General features: G+C 40.0%; 1 non-coding gene across 1 annotated transcript; it reads left to right on the top strand.

The window, feature by feature from the left end:
* The first annotated feature begins 8,977 nt into the window (after nt 1–8,977).
* On the top strand, nt 8,978–9,085 carry LOC130964219 (small nucleolar RNA R71). The gene has a single exon (XR_009080321.1). It is a non-coding gene; the product is annotated as a small nucleolar RNA R71 (small nucleolar RNA).
* The last annotated feature ends 6,336 nt before the right edge of the window (nt 9,086–15,421 follow it).

Here is a 15,421-nt window from a genome sequence, read left to right on the forward strand (position 1 = left end):
ATGTGAAATGTGCATTTTTGAATGGTGTGATAGATTGAGAAGTGTATGTGGAGCAGCCTCCTGGTTTTGAAAATAAAGTACATTCTAATCATGTTTTCAAATTGTCTAAAGCTCTCTATGGTTTAAGACAAGCTCCTAGAGCTTGGTATGAGAGACTTAGCTCTTTCCTTTTGAAAAATGGTTTTCAAAGAGGCACCACTGACACAACTCTATTCATCAAAAACTTTAATGATTCTTTTATTCTAGTCCAAATATATGTTGATGACATTATTTTTGGATCAGCAAATGAATCCCTTTGTTCTGAATTTGGAAAACTCATGACAAGTGAATTTGACATGAGTATGATGGGTGGACTTAATTTCTTCCTTGGGCTGCAAATTAAACAAACTGAAAAAGGTATTTTCATTCATTAAGAAAAGTATGCCAAGGAATTAGTTAAGAAATTTGGTATGAAAAATGCCAAACCCATGGGAACACCCATGCATCCTAGTTCTAAGTTAGATAAGGGAGAAACTGAGAAAGATGTTGATGAGACTAGGTATAGAGGAATGATTGGTTCTCTTATGTACCTAACTTCCTCTAGACCCGATATTGTGCAAAGTGTTGGATTGTGTTCTAGGTTCCAATCCAAACCTAAAGAGTCACATCTTTCTGCAGTTAAAAGGATCATTAGATATGTTCATGGCACATCTAATTTTGGTCTTTGGTATCCTAAGATTGATGATTTTTCTGTAGTTGGTTATTGTGATGCAGATTTTGCTAGTGATAGAGTTGATAGAAGGAGAACTTCTGGTTTATGTTGCTTCCTTGGAAAGTCCTTAAATGTTTGGTCAAGTAAGAAGCAACCAACAGTGGCCTTATCCACTGCAGAGGCTGAGTATATGGCTGCTTTTTCTTGTTGTTCTCAGTTTTTATGGTTAAAAACACAACTTGCTGATTACAAATTAAAGGATGAAAATATTCCCTTGATGTGTGATAATATGAGTGCCATTAATATTTCTAAAAATCCAGTTTTGCACTCAAGGACGAAGCATATTGAAGTGAAATTTCACTCAATAAGAGAACATGTCCAAAAAAGGGATATTAGTATTCAGTTTGTTAAATCTGAGGAGCAATTAGCAGATATTTTTACAAAACCATTAGCTGAGGATAGATTCTGTATGCTTAGGACTTGTCTAGGAATTTTGAGTTATGATTCTTTATTTAAAAATTGTTGATATATTTGCTAGAGATTTTTGTCTCATAAACAGGTATGAGACAATTCTGGGCAGGTGATGAATGTCTCCATCAAGCCAGTGTGTTCTGGGCTTGTTTCAAATGAAAGATAATCTGGGCCTACCTCAAAATCAGATCTAGAGTGGTCCATTGTGTTTCCTTAAATCCAACTATCTCTGGGCCCATATGTGAATGTTACATTTTTTGGGTGATGGGTTGTGTGTTTATTTTTTAATAATTTTTCATTTAATGTTTATAATCCAAAAAGATTTTCAGTTTATTTTTTTGGTTTTTTCAAAATTTAAAATTCTTTTCCTGTTTTATTTTCAAATCAAATCAAATCTTAAATTTATGAGGTCAGGTCTTTTCATGTCATTTCAAAAAGTGATACAGTTGCATGGTTTTGGAAAATCACTTTTGGGTACGGTTACCAACACTCCCTCTCTTCCCTCCATAACTTCTCCTCAACCCTTTGGTTTCTTCCCTCTCACTCCACTGTCTCCTCCACCAAAAGCTTAAATCTAACCAAAATGGGGAAGAAAGTTATTGCTAAAAGAGCACCTCGTGAGAAAATCCATAAACTTCCAGGATATCCTAGACCATCAACCCGTTCTCAAGACACCACTTTCACTCCCTCACCTTCTCCTCCTCGAACTGATCCCATGGCGCGTACCAAGACCACTCCAAGGTATCCTGCCTCTACCAAACCGACGCCACCACCAAAGGCGACGCCTTCCAAACCTGCCTCTTCAAAACCTGGTTCTTCAAAGCCATCCTCATCCAAAGGGAAACGTCCGGCAATGGAGGAACCTGTTCCCGAGCCACCACAACCCAGGGTAAGGTCAGTTCCTGTGCGCTCACAGAGAGGTAAAACTCGAGTTCCTCTCAAATCAGTTAGTGAACCTGACATTGGGCCGTTTGATCACAAAGCTCACTTTTTGACCTCTCATTCGAACTATAACCCTTATAGATTCAAATCTGCCATCGTACCCTGTGTCCATCTTTTCTTGCTGATCTGCAATCTTTGAAAAGAAAAGGTTTTCCTTTTGTTGATAACTTGATTTTTCTGGACTGGAATCATCTTTTTGATATCAAAAAGCCTGTTTATCCCTTGTTGGTCAAAGAATTTTATGCTAATATGACTTATCATGAAGGCACTGCTCACTCATATGTAAAGGGCCGAGATATAGTTTTAAACAATGAGACTATCAGTGATGCTTTGAAGTATACTGATGTTGGGCCTTGTGCTTACACTTCAGTTAAGTGGGATGAAGGAGTTGGTGTTTCATACCCTGGCTAGTATCTGTGAACATGTCTCCTTAATTGATGGCATTACACCCACTCACAAAGCCCTAGGATCTGAACGTGCTCAGTTGCACCGAATGGTCAACCACATCATACTTTCTCAAAGTGGTTCATATCATAGGGTTTCATACACTGTGGTGCGCGAAATTGTGAACAATACTTTTCACAACTCTCATAATCCCCGGTCATGAACTCCAAAAACTTGGTAGCTCAATTCCATGGCATTACACAACTTCGCACAACTAACCAGCAAGTGCACTGGGTCGTCCAAGTAATACCTTACGTGAGTAAGGGTCGATCCCACGGAGATTGTTGGTATGAAGCAAGCTATGGTCACCTTGTAAATCTCAGTCAGGCAGACTCAAATGGGTATAGTGATAAACGAATAAAGCATAAAGATAAAGATAGAGATACTTATGTATATCATTGGTGAGAGCTTCAGACAAGCGCATGAAGATGCCTTCCCTTCCGTCTCTCTGCTTTCCTACTGTCTTCATCCAATCCTTCTTACTCCTTTCCATGGCAAGCTTATGCAAGGGTTTCACCGTTGTCAGTGGCTACCTCCCATCCTCTCATTGGAAATGTTCAACGCGCCCTGTCACGGCACGGCTATCCATCTGTCGGTTCTCAATCAGGCCGGAATAGAATCCAGTGATTCTTTTGCGTCTGTCACTAACGCCCCGCCTTCAGGAGTTTGAAGCACGTCACAGTCATTCAATCATTGAATCCTACTCAGAATACCACAGACAAGGTTAGACCTTCCGGATTCTCTTGAATGCCGCCATCAGTTCTCGCCTATACCACGAAGACTCTGATCTCACGGAATGGCTGGCTCATTTGTCAGGCGAGCACTCGGTTGTCAGGCGATCAACCATGCACCGTGTTATCAGGAATCCAAGAGATATTCACTAGAGCTTTGATTGCTTGTAGAACAAGAGTGGTTGTCAGTCACCTTGTTCATGAGTGAGAATGATGATGAGTGTCACGGATCATCACATTCATCAAGTTGAAGAACAAGTGATATCTTGGACAAAGAACAAGCGGAATTGAATAGAAGAACAATAGTAATTGCATTAATACTCGAGGTACAGCAGAGCTCCACACCTTAATCTATGGTGTGTAGAAACTCCACCGTTGAAAATACATAAGAACAAGGTCTAGGCATGGCCGTGAGGCCAGCCTCCCAAATGATCTAAGATAGCATAAAACTCAAAGATAGCTACCAAGATGTCAAATACAATAGTACAAGGTCCTACTTATAGAAAACTAGTAGCCTAAGGTGTACAAAGATGAGTAAATGACATAAAGATCCACTTCCGGGCCCACTTGGTGTGCTTGGGCTGAGCAATGAAGCATTTTTCGTGTAGAGACTCCTCTTGGAGTTAAACGCCAGCTTTTATGCCAGTTTGGGCGTTTAACTCCCAATTAGGTGCCAGTTCCGGCGTTTAACGCTGGAATTTCTTGAGGTGACTTTAAACGCCGGTTTGGGCCATCAAATCTTGGGCAAAGTATGAACTATCATATATTGCTGGAAAGCCCAGGATGTCTACTTTCCAACGCCGTTGAGAGCGCGCCAATTGGGCTTCTGTAGCTCCAGAAAATCCACTTCGAGTGCAGGGAGGTCAGAATCCAACAGCATCTGCAGTCCTTTTGAGTCTCTGGATCAGATTTTTGCTCAGATCCCTCAATTTCAGCCAGAAAATACCTGAAATCGCAGAAAAACACACAAACTCATAGTAAAGTCCAGAAAAGTGAATTTTAACTAAAAACTAATAAAAATATACTAAAAACTAACTAGATCATACTAAAAACATACTAAAAACAATGCCAAAAAGCGTACAAATTATCCGCTCATCACAACACCAAACTTAAATTGTTGCTTGTCCCCAACCAACTGAAGATCAAATAAGATAAAAAGAAGAGAATATGCAATGAACTCCAAAAACATCTATGAAGATCAGTATTAATTAGATGAGCGGGGCTTTTAGCTTTTTGCCTCTGAATAGTTTTGGCATCTCACTCTATCCTTTGGAATTCAGAATGATTGGCTTCTTTAGGAACTCAGAATCCAGATAGTGTTATTGATTCTCCTAGTTAAGTATGATGATTCTTGAACACAGCTACTTATTGAGTCTTGGCCGTGGCCCAAAGCACTCTGTCTTCCAGTATTACCACCGGATACATACATGCCACAGACACATAATTGGGTGAACCTTTTCAGATTGTGACTCCGCTTTGCTAGAGTCCCCAATTAGAGGTGTCCAGGGTTCTTAAGCACACTCTTTTTGCCTTGGATCACAACTTTATTCTTTTTCTTTCTCTTTTTTTTTTAGTTTTTTTTTTCGCCTCTTTTTTTTTCTTTTGTATTCACTGCTTTTTCTTGCTTCAAGAATCATTTTTATGATTTTTCAGATCCTCAGTAACATGTTTCCTTTTTCATCATTCTTTCAAGAGCCAACATCCATGAACCACAAATTCAAAAGACATATGCACTATTTAAGCATACATTCAGAAGACAAAAGTAATGCCACCACATCAAAATAATTAAACTATTATAAAATTCAAAATTCATGCAATTCTTTTTCTTTTCAATTAAGCACGTTTTTATTCAAGAAAGGTGATGGATTCATAGGACATTCATAACTTTAAGGCATAGACACTAAAGACACTAATGATCACAAGACACAAACATGGATAAACATGAGCATAAAATTCGAAAAACAGAAGAATAAAGAACAAGGAAATCAAAGAACGGGTCCACCTTAGTGATGGCGGCTTGTTCTTCCTCTTGAAGGTCTTATGGAGTGCTTGAGCTCCTCAATGTCTCTTCCTTGTCTTTGTTGCTCCTCTCTCATGATTCTTTGATCTTCTCTAATTTCATGGAGGAGAATGGAGTGTTCTTGGTGCTCCACCCTTAGTTGTCCCATGTTGGAACTCAATTCTCCTAGGGAGGTGTTCACTTGCTCCCAATAGTTTTGTGGAGGAAAGTGCATCCCTTGAGGTATCTCAGGGATCTCATGATGAGAGGGGTCTCTTGTTTGCTCCATCCTTTTCTTGGTGATGGGCTTGTCCTCATCAATGGGGGTATCTCCTTCTATGTCAACTCCAACTGAATAACAGAGGTGACAAATGAGATGAGGAAAGGCTAGCCTTGCCAAGGTGGAAGACTTGTCCGCCACTTTATAGAGTTCTTGGGCTATAACCTCATGAACTTCCACTTCTTCTCCAATCATGATGGTATGGATCATGATAGCCCGGTCTATGGTAACTTCGGACCGGTTGCTAGTGGGAATGATTGAGCGTTGAATGAACTCCAACCATCCTCTAGCCATGGGCTTGAGGTCATGCCTTCTCAATTGAACCGGCTTGCCTCTTGAATCTCTCTTCCATTGTGCGCCCTCTTCACATATAACTGTGAGGACTTGGTCCAACTTTTGATCAAAGTTGACCCTTCTAGTGTAAGGATGTTCATCTCCTTGCATTATGGGCAAATTGAATGCCAACCTTACACTTTCCGGACTAAAATCCAAGTATTTCCCCCGAACCATAGTGAGATAATTCTTTGGATTCGGGTTCACACTTTGATCATGGTTCTTGGTGATCCATGCATTGGCATAGAACTCTTGAACCATTAAGATTTCGACTTGTTGAATGGGGTTGGTAAGAACTTCCCAACCTCTTCTTCGGATCTCATGGCGGATCTCCAGATATTCACCCCTTTTGAGTGAAAAGGGGACCTCGGGGATCACCTTCTTCAAGGCCACAACTTCATAGAAGTGGTCTTGATGCACCCTTGAGATGAATCTATCCATCTCCCATGACTCGGAGGTGGAAGCTTTTGCCTTCCCTTTCCTCTTTCTAGAGGTTTCTCCGGCCTTGGATGCCATAGATGGTTATGGAAAAACGAAAAAGCAACGCTTTTACCACACCAAACTTAAAATGTTTGCTCGTCCTCGAGCAAAAGAAGAAAGAAGAGAGTAGAAGAAGAAGAAATGAGGGAGAAGGGGATGGCTTTGTATTCGGCCAAAGAAGGGGAGAAGTGGTGTTTAGGTTGTGTGAAAATGAAGGAGTGAAGAAGGGTATTTATAGGAGAGAGGGGAGATGGAGTTCGGCCATTATGGGTGGGTTTGGGAGGGAAAGTGGTTTGAATTTGAAGGGTGAGGTTGGTGGGGTTTTGTGAAGGATGGATGTGAGTGGTGAAGAGAAAGATGGGATTTGATAGGTGAAGGATTTTCGGGGAAGAGGTATTGAGGTGATTGGTGAATGGGGGAAGAAGAGAGAGAGTGGTGGTAGGGTAGGTGGGGATCCTGTGGGGTCCACAGATCCTGTGGTGTCAAGGAAAAGTCATCCCTGCACCAAATGTTGCTCAAAATCACGTTTTGAGCCATTTCTGGCGTTAAACGCCGGGCTGGTGCCCATTCCTGGCGTTTAACGCCAGGTTCTTGCCCTTTTCTGGCGTTTAACGCCAGTCTGGTGCCGCTTTCTGGCGTTAAACGCCCAGAATGGTGCCAGACTGGGCGTTAAACGCCCAACTGCTAGCCTCACTGGCGTTTAAACGCCAGTGGGTTCTTCCTCCAGGGTGTGCTGTTTTTCTTCCTGTTTTTCATTCTGTTTTTGCTTTTTCAATGGATTTTGTGACTTCTTATGATCATCAACCTACAAAAAACATAAAATAACAAAGGGAAATAGATAAAATATAATCATTGGGTTGCCTCCCAACAAGCGCTTCTTTAATGTCAGTAGCTTGACAGAGGGCTCTCATGGAGCCTCACAGATACTCAGAGCAATGTGGGAACCTCCCAACACCAAACTTAGAGTTTGAATGTGGGGGTTCAACACCAAACTTAGAGTTTGGTTGTGGCCTCCCAACACCAAACTTAGAGTTTAACTGTGGGGGCTCTATTTGTCTCTGATTTGAGAGAAGCTCTTCATGCTTCTTCTCCATGGTGACAGAGGGATATCCTTGAGCCTTAAACACCAAGGATTTTTCATTCACTTGAATGATCAGTTCACCTCTATCAACATCAATCACAGCCTTTGCTGTGGCTAGGAAGGGTCTGCCAAGGATGATGGATTCATCCATGCACTTCCCAGTCTCTAGGACTATGAAATCAGTAGGGATGTAATGGTCTTCAACTTTTACCAAAACATTCTCTACAAGTCCATGAGCTTATTTTCTTGAGTTGTCTGCCATCTCCAATGAGATTCTTGCAGCTTGTACCTCAAAGATCCCTAGCTTCTCCATTACAGAGAGAGGCATGAGGTTCACACTTGACCCTAAGTCACACAGGGCCTTCTTGAAGGTCATGGTGTCTATGGTACAAGGTATGGAAAACTTCCCAGGATCTTGTCTCTTTTGAGGTAATTTCTGCCTAGACAAGTCATCCAGTTCTTTGGTGAGCAAGGGAGGTTCATCTTCCCAAGTCTCATTTCCAAATAACTTGTCATTTAGCTTCATGATTGCTCCAAGGTATTTAGCAACTTGCTCTTCAGTGACATACTCATCCTCTTCAGAGGAAGAATACTCATCAGAGCTCATGAAAGGCAGAAGTAAGTCCAATGGAATCTCTATGGTCTCATTTTGAGCCTCAGATTCCCATGGTTACTCATTGGGGAACTCAGAGGAGGTTGGTGCACGCCCATTGAGGTCTTCCTCAGTGGCGTCCACCTCCTCTCTTTCCTCTCCATATTCGGCCATGGTTATGGCTTTGCACTCTCCTTTTGGATTTTCTTCTGTATTACTTGGGAGAGTACTAGGAGGGAGTTTAGTAACTTTCTTGCTCAGCTGTCCCACTTGTGCCTCCAAATTCCTAATGGAGGACCTTGTTTCAGTCATGAAACTTTGAGTGGTTTTGATTAGATCAGAGACCATGGTTGCTAAGTCAGAGGGGTTCTGCTTAGCATTCTCTGTCTGTTGCTGAGAAGATGATGGAAAAGGCTTGTTATTGCTAAACCTGTTTCTTCCACCATTATTATTATTGAAACCTTGTTGAGGTCTCTCTTGATTCTTCCATGAGAAATTTGGGTGATTTCTCCATGAAGAATTATAGGTGTTTCCATAGGGTTCTCCTAGGTAATTCACCTCTTCCATTGAAGGGTTCTCAGGATCATAAGCTTCTTCCTCAGGTGAAGCATCCTTAGTACTGCCAAGTGCATCTTGCATTCCAGACAGACTTTGAGAAATCAAATTGACTTGTTGAGTCAATATCTTATTCTGAGCCAGTATGGCATTCAGAGCATCAATCTCAAGAACTCCTTTCTTCTGACTTGTCCCATTGTTCACAGGATTCCTTTCAGAAGTGTACATGAATTGGTTATTTGCAACCATCTCAATTAGTTCCTGAGCCTCTGTAGGCGTCTTCTTCAGATGAAGAGATCCTCCAGCAGAGCTATCCAAAGACATCTTGGATAGTTCAGAGAGACCATCATAGAAAATACGTATGATGCTCCATTCAGAAAGCATGTCTAAGGGACATTTTCTGATTAATTGTTTGTATCTTTCCCAAGCTTCATAGAGGGATTCTCCATCCTTCTGTCTGAAGGTTTGGACTTCCACTCTAAGCTTACTCCATTTTTGAGGTGGAAAGAACTTTGCCAAGAAGGCATTGACTAGCTTTTCCCAAGAGTCCAGGCTATCTTTAGGTTGTGAGTCCAACCATATTCTAGCTCTGTCTCTTACAGCAAAAGGGAATAGCATCAGTCTGTAGACCTCAGGGTCAACCCCATTAGTCTTGACTGTGTCACAGATTTGCAAGAACTCAGCTAAAAACTGATGAGGATCTTCCATTGGAAGTCCATGGAACTTGTAATTCTGTTGCATTAGAGAAACTAACTAAGGCTTAAGCTCAAAGTTGTTTGCTCCAATGGCAGGGATAGAGATGCTTCTCCCATAGAAATTGGGAGTAGGTGCAGTAAAGTCACCCAGCACCTTCCTTGCATTGTTGGCATTATTGTTGTTTTCGGCTGCCATGGGTTCTTCTTCCTTGAAGAATTCGGTCAGGTCCTCAACAGAGAGTTGAGCCTTAGCTTCTTTTAGCTTTCGCTTCAAGGTCCTTTCAGGTTCAGGGTCCGCTTCAACAAGAATGCCTTTGTCTTTGCTCCTGCTCATATGAAAGAGAAGAGAACACGAAAATGTGGAATCCTCTATGTCACAGTATAGAGATTCCTTGAGGTGTCAGAGGAAAAGAAAAATAGAAGAAAGAAGGTAGAAGAATTCGAACTTGATTAGATAGAGTTCGAATTGTGCATTAAGAAGGAGTAGTACTCCATAAATAGAAGGATGTGAGAAGGAGGAAAGAGAATTTTCGAAAATTAATTAGAAAGATGTCAAAAACATTTTTAAAAATTGATTGATAATTTTCGAAAATTGAAAGTGGAAAAGAAATCAAGTGATTTTTGAAAAAGATTTTGAAATTAGAAATCAAAAAGATTTGATTAAAAATTTATTTTGAAAAAGATGTGATTAAAAAGATATGATTGAAAAAATTTGATTTGAAAACAATTTTAAAAGATATGTTTTGAAAACAATTTTTTTAAAAGATTTGATTTTGAAAATTAGTGACTTGCCTAACAAGAAAAGATATGATTCAAACATTAAACCTTTCTCAACAGAAAAGGCAACAAATTTGAGATGTTCAATCAAATCATTAATTGTTAGTAAGTATCTTTGAAAAAGGAAAGAAATTGACTTTGAAAACATTTGATTGAAAAGATATGATTTGAAAAAGATTTGATTTTGAAAAACTTTGAAAACTTGAAAAAAAATTGATTTGAAAACAAAATCTTCCCCCTTTGCCATCCTGGCGCTAAACGCCCAGAATGGCATCCATTCTGGCGTTTAACGCCCAAAATGCACCCTTTTTGGGCGTTAAACGCCCAACCAGGTACCCTGGCTGGCGTTTAAACGCCAGTCTGTCCTTCTTCACTGGGCGTTTTGAACGCCCAGCTTTTTCTGTATAATTCCTCTGCAGCATGTTTTGAATCTTCAATTCTTTGTATTATTGACTTGAAAAGACACAACTAAAAAAATATTTTTGGATTTTTAATAATCAAAATGCAACAAGAATCAAATAACAATGCATGCAAGACACCAAACTTAGCAGTTTGTATACTACTGACACTATATGAGACACATAAACACTCAAGTCAAAAGAATTCAAAGATCAGAGTAAGAAATCATCAAGAATTATTTGAAGATCCTTAAGACACATGAATGTATGCAATTGACACCAGACTTAAGATGAGACACTAGACTCAAACAAGAAAAGGAAATAGAAAATATTTTATGTTTTTTTTTTTATTTTTTTTTGTGTTTTTCGAAAATTAAGTGGAAAAAGATATCAAAATTCTTAATGAGAATTCCAGGAATCAGTGCAATGCTAGTCTAAGACTCCGGTCCAGGAATTAGACATGGCTTCACAGCCAGCCAAGCTTTCAAAGAAAGCTTCGGTCCAAAACACTAGACATGGCCAAAGGCCAGCCAAGCCTTAGCAAATCACTGCTCCAAAAGCAAGATTGATAAAAATCAAAAAGCTCTTGTGATGATAAGTTGAAACCTCGGTCCAATGTGATTAGACATGGCTTCTCAGCCAGCCAGACTTCAACAAATCATCATGAAACTCTAGACTTCATCTTCAAGAATTTCGAAAAAATAAATACCTAATCTAAGCAACAAGATGAACCGTCAGTTGTCCATACACGAACAATCCCCGGCAACGGCGCCAAAAACTTGGTGCGCGAAATTGTGAACAATACTTTTCACAACTCTCATAATCCCCGGTCATGAACTCCAAAAACTTGGTAGCTCAATTCCATGGCATTACACAACTTCGCACAACTAACCAGCAAGTGCACTGGGTCGTCCAAGTAATACCTTACGTGAGTAAGGGTCGATCCCACGGAGATTGTTGGTATGAAGCAAGCTATGGTCACCTTGTAAATCTCAGTCAGGCAGACTCAAATGGGTATAGTGATAAACGAATAAAGCATAAAGATAAAGATAGAGATACTTATGTATATCATTGGTGAGAGCTTCAGACAAGCGCATGAAGATGCCTTCCCTTCCGTCTCTCTGCTTTCCTACTGTCTTCATCCAATCCTTCTTACTCCTTTCCATGGCAAGCTTATGCAAGGGTTTCACCGTTGTCAGTGGCTACCTCCCATCCTCTCATTGGAAATGTTCAACGCGCCCTGTCACGGCACGGCTATCCATCTGTCGGTTCTCAATCAGGCCGGAATAGAATCCAGTGATTCTTTTGCGTCTGTCACTAACGCCCCGCCTTCAGGAGTTTGAAGCACGTCACAGTCATTCAATCATTGAATCCTACTCAGAATACCACAGACAAGGTTAGACCTTCCGGATTCTCTTGAATGCCGCCATCAGTTCTCGCCTATACCACGAAGACTCTGATCTCACGGAATGGCTGGCTCATTTGTCAGGCGAGCACTCGGTTGTCAGGCGATCAACCATGCACCGTGTTATCAGGAATCCAAGAGATATTCACTAGAGCTTTGATTGCTTGTAGAACAAGAGTGGTTGTCAGTCACCTTGTTCATGAGTGAGAATGATGATGAGTGTCACAGATCATCACATTCATCAAGTTGAAGAACAAGTGATATCTTGGACAAAGAACAAGCGGAATTGAATAGAAGAACAATAGTAATTGCATTAATACTCGAGGTACAGCAGAGCTCCACACCTTAATCTATGGTGTGTAGAAACTCCACCGTTGAAAATACATAAGAACAAGGTCTAGGCATGGCCGTGAGGCCAGCCTCCCAAATGATCTAAGATAGCATAAAACTCAAAGATAGCTACCAAGATGTCAAATACAATAGTACAAGGTCCTACTTATAGAAAACTAGTAGCCTAAGGTGTACAAAGATGAGTAAATGACATAAAGATCCACTTCCGGGCCCACTTGGTGTGTGCTTGGGCTGAGCAATGAAGCATTTTTCGTGTAGAGACTCCTCTTGGAGTTAAACGCCAGCTTTTATGCCAGTTTGGGCGTTTAACTCCCAATTAGGTGCCAGTTCCGGCGTTTAACGCTGGAATTTCTTGAGGTGACTTTAAACGCCGGTTTGGGCCATCAAATCTTGGGCAAAGTATGAACTATCATATATTGCTGGAAAGCCCAGGATGTCTACTTTCCAACGCCGTTGAGAGCGCGCCAATTGGGCTTCTGTAGCTCCAAAAAATCCACTTCGAGTACAGGGAGGTCAGAATCCAACAGCATCTGCAGTCCTTTTGAGTCTCTGGATCAGTTTTTGCTCAGATCCCTCAATTTCAGCCAGAAAATACCTGAAATCACAGAAAAACACACAAACTCATAGTAAAGTCCAGAAAAGTGAATTTTAACTAAAAACTAATAAAAATATACTAAAAACTAACTAGATCATACTAAAAACATACTAAAAACAATGCCAAAAAGCGTACAAATTATCCGCTCATCACACTGACACTCTTGTTTTATATGTCATTCTCACCAAAACTGAACTTTCATTTGCATATTTGATGGTTAGATACATGTTTGATTCTGTTAGGAGTGAAAAAGACAAAGTACTTTCTTATGGCATGTTTCTAACTTGTATTTTTAAGTATTTTGGTATTGACTTGACCAATGAGAAATATGAAAATAGACATTCATATCTAAAGGGAGGTGGTTCAGTGAAACAGAAAAAAGGACCAACTCAATCTGAGAGAGTGGTTCTAGATGATGATGATGAAGAATACATCCCAGATGACTCTCCTCCTCCTTCCACTGAGGGTACTTCCATTTTCACTGGGAAGAAATTTGCTCTGCTGAATGTGGTTAAGGATGTTGCTCAAGAGTTTGTTTCCCAATCAAATCACTTAATTGCCATGAGAAAGGAACAAAGGAAGCTAGCTAGCAAGCATGAGAACTTCCTGAAGAAATCAAGAGATAGGGTGGCTGTGCTCATGACCTTTATTGATAACCTTAATAATGATGAAGACATTGCCACTGATGTTGAAGAGGAAGCTGCTTCGGAGGGGGATGGTTCTGATACCTAGAATTTGTCTCATGAAAACTATTGATGCTGCTCTATTTTCTGTCTCATAAACTCTGTTTTTTTTTGCTACTGTTGGACTTATTTTTGTTGTCTTGGATGACTGTATAAACTTTGGATACTGCTGCACTTTTGGTAGTTTAGTTAGTAATTTGGACTGTGCACTGACCTTTCTTGCAGGGTTTATAGTGATGTTTTTGTGGCTCTTGCTTATTATCAACCCTTGATGACAAAAGGGGGAGTAATAGGAGCATGTTATTCTGACTAAAATTGTCTTTGATTACTGTTTTTTGTGGATTTTGTTTGACTGCTGCAGATTTTAATAAGCTTGATTTGCAAATGTTTGCAAATATTGTGAACTGTTGTGAATGAGGTTGGAAACTTGCTTTATGATATATTGCTATCTTGACCCTGACCCTGATGTGTTAAAGCTCTATTTTGGCTATTAAAACTATCACTGTTTACTACATTTTTGGTTGGTACATAGCATCTGTTTGGTTCCATATAAGCATATGTAAACAGGAAAGAAGAGAAGAGCATAAATCCAGGGGGAGCAATTTTTGAAAAGGAAAGGGGGAGCAACATAAAAGCAAATGACAAAAATCAAAGTGAGTTTTTAAACTTTACTCAAACTCATTTTTTTGCTTATTGCTTAAATCATGTTTGTCATCAAGGGAGAGATTGTTGAGTTAAGAAATTAACTAAATTAATTAGTGATGACAAACATTATTTTTGGGCAAAATAAATAATTAAGTGTTGATTATTTATATCTACATATTAACTAATTGTTTATTGTTGCAGGCCAAATGTTAATAGCCCAAAAGCAATCAGCAAGAATATTGGGTTGAAAGTAAAATAAAGAGCCCAAGCAAAAGCAAAGAAAGAAGCCAAAGAAATTAAATCGGGCCAAGCATACCAACACCCGATCCAAGCCCGATCTGGTTTTAGAAATGCAAATCCCTCTCTTTTGCTTAACCAAAAGCAATGTTCATCTCTCTCTCTGACCAAGTCAAATCAGTTTCAGAAAAGTAAGAAAGAGAAAGAGAGAAAGAGCTTCTTCACCAAGATAGTCACCAAAGAAGCAAGAAAGAGAAACTAAGCTTGAAAGGCAGAAGTCATCTCAACAAATCCAAACCAAATCAAGCTTAGGTTATAGGTAAATCTTTTCCTCATACATGCAACTTGGTCTCATCTCTTCTTCCCAACTCTCTGCTCTATCCGAAATAGGATACATGGGAAAGAGAATTTCTGTTCTTCCCTGGTGTGTATCTACGGTCTTAAACAAGACTTGGGGACCAAGTTGGTTTTCAAGGGTTCAGATCAAGTTGACCATTGGAAGATTTCTATAGTTGTTATTTTATGACTTTCGGCCAAGATGAGGAAGTCAGAAGGAGAGTTTCTATTCTGAGGATTATTGAGAAAAAGTAAATTTGTGGTTGGTGAAGCTCAAGGCTCAAGGTGTTGACCTTGGGAGAAGGTCCCAGCAACATGCAAGGAGAATAAAAGAAGACTTCTTGCTCATTCAGAACCAAGGAGAGAAAACCAGAGAGTGAGAACAGTGTTCTGTTAAGAAGTCCCTCTACTTGGATAATGCTTTCTTTCAAAGAAGCATTCGGCCAATACTGAAGAACTGCATCTGAGGTTTGCAAATCTGGTTTTGCACATAGCGAAGAGGCTGTTAATGAAATCAATCTCCTTCATGTTTTACTGATTATAATGTACTTTTCTATGTTTATCTTTCTGTAATTTCTTGTGAGAAAAGGCATTGTGAGAAAGCTCAAGTAAAAGCCATGAGTGAAAAAAGGCTGAGTGATACACTTGAGAGAAAAGCCTAGAGTTATTTTTTTGATTTCTTTAGGTTGGTTAAGTGTCT

This window comes from Arachis stenosperma, chromosome 2 (genome assembly GCF_014773155.1).
Source record: "Arachis stenosperma cultivar V10309 chromosome 2, arast.V10309.gnm1.PFL2, whole genome shotgun sequence".
NCBI classification, from domain to species: domain Eukaryota; kingdom Viridiplantae; phylum Streptophyta; class Magnoliopsida; order Fabales; family Fabaceae; genus Arachis; species Arachis stenosperma.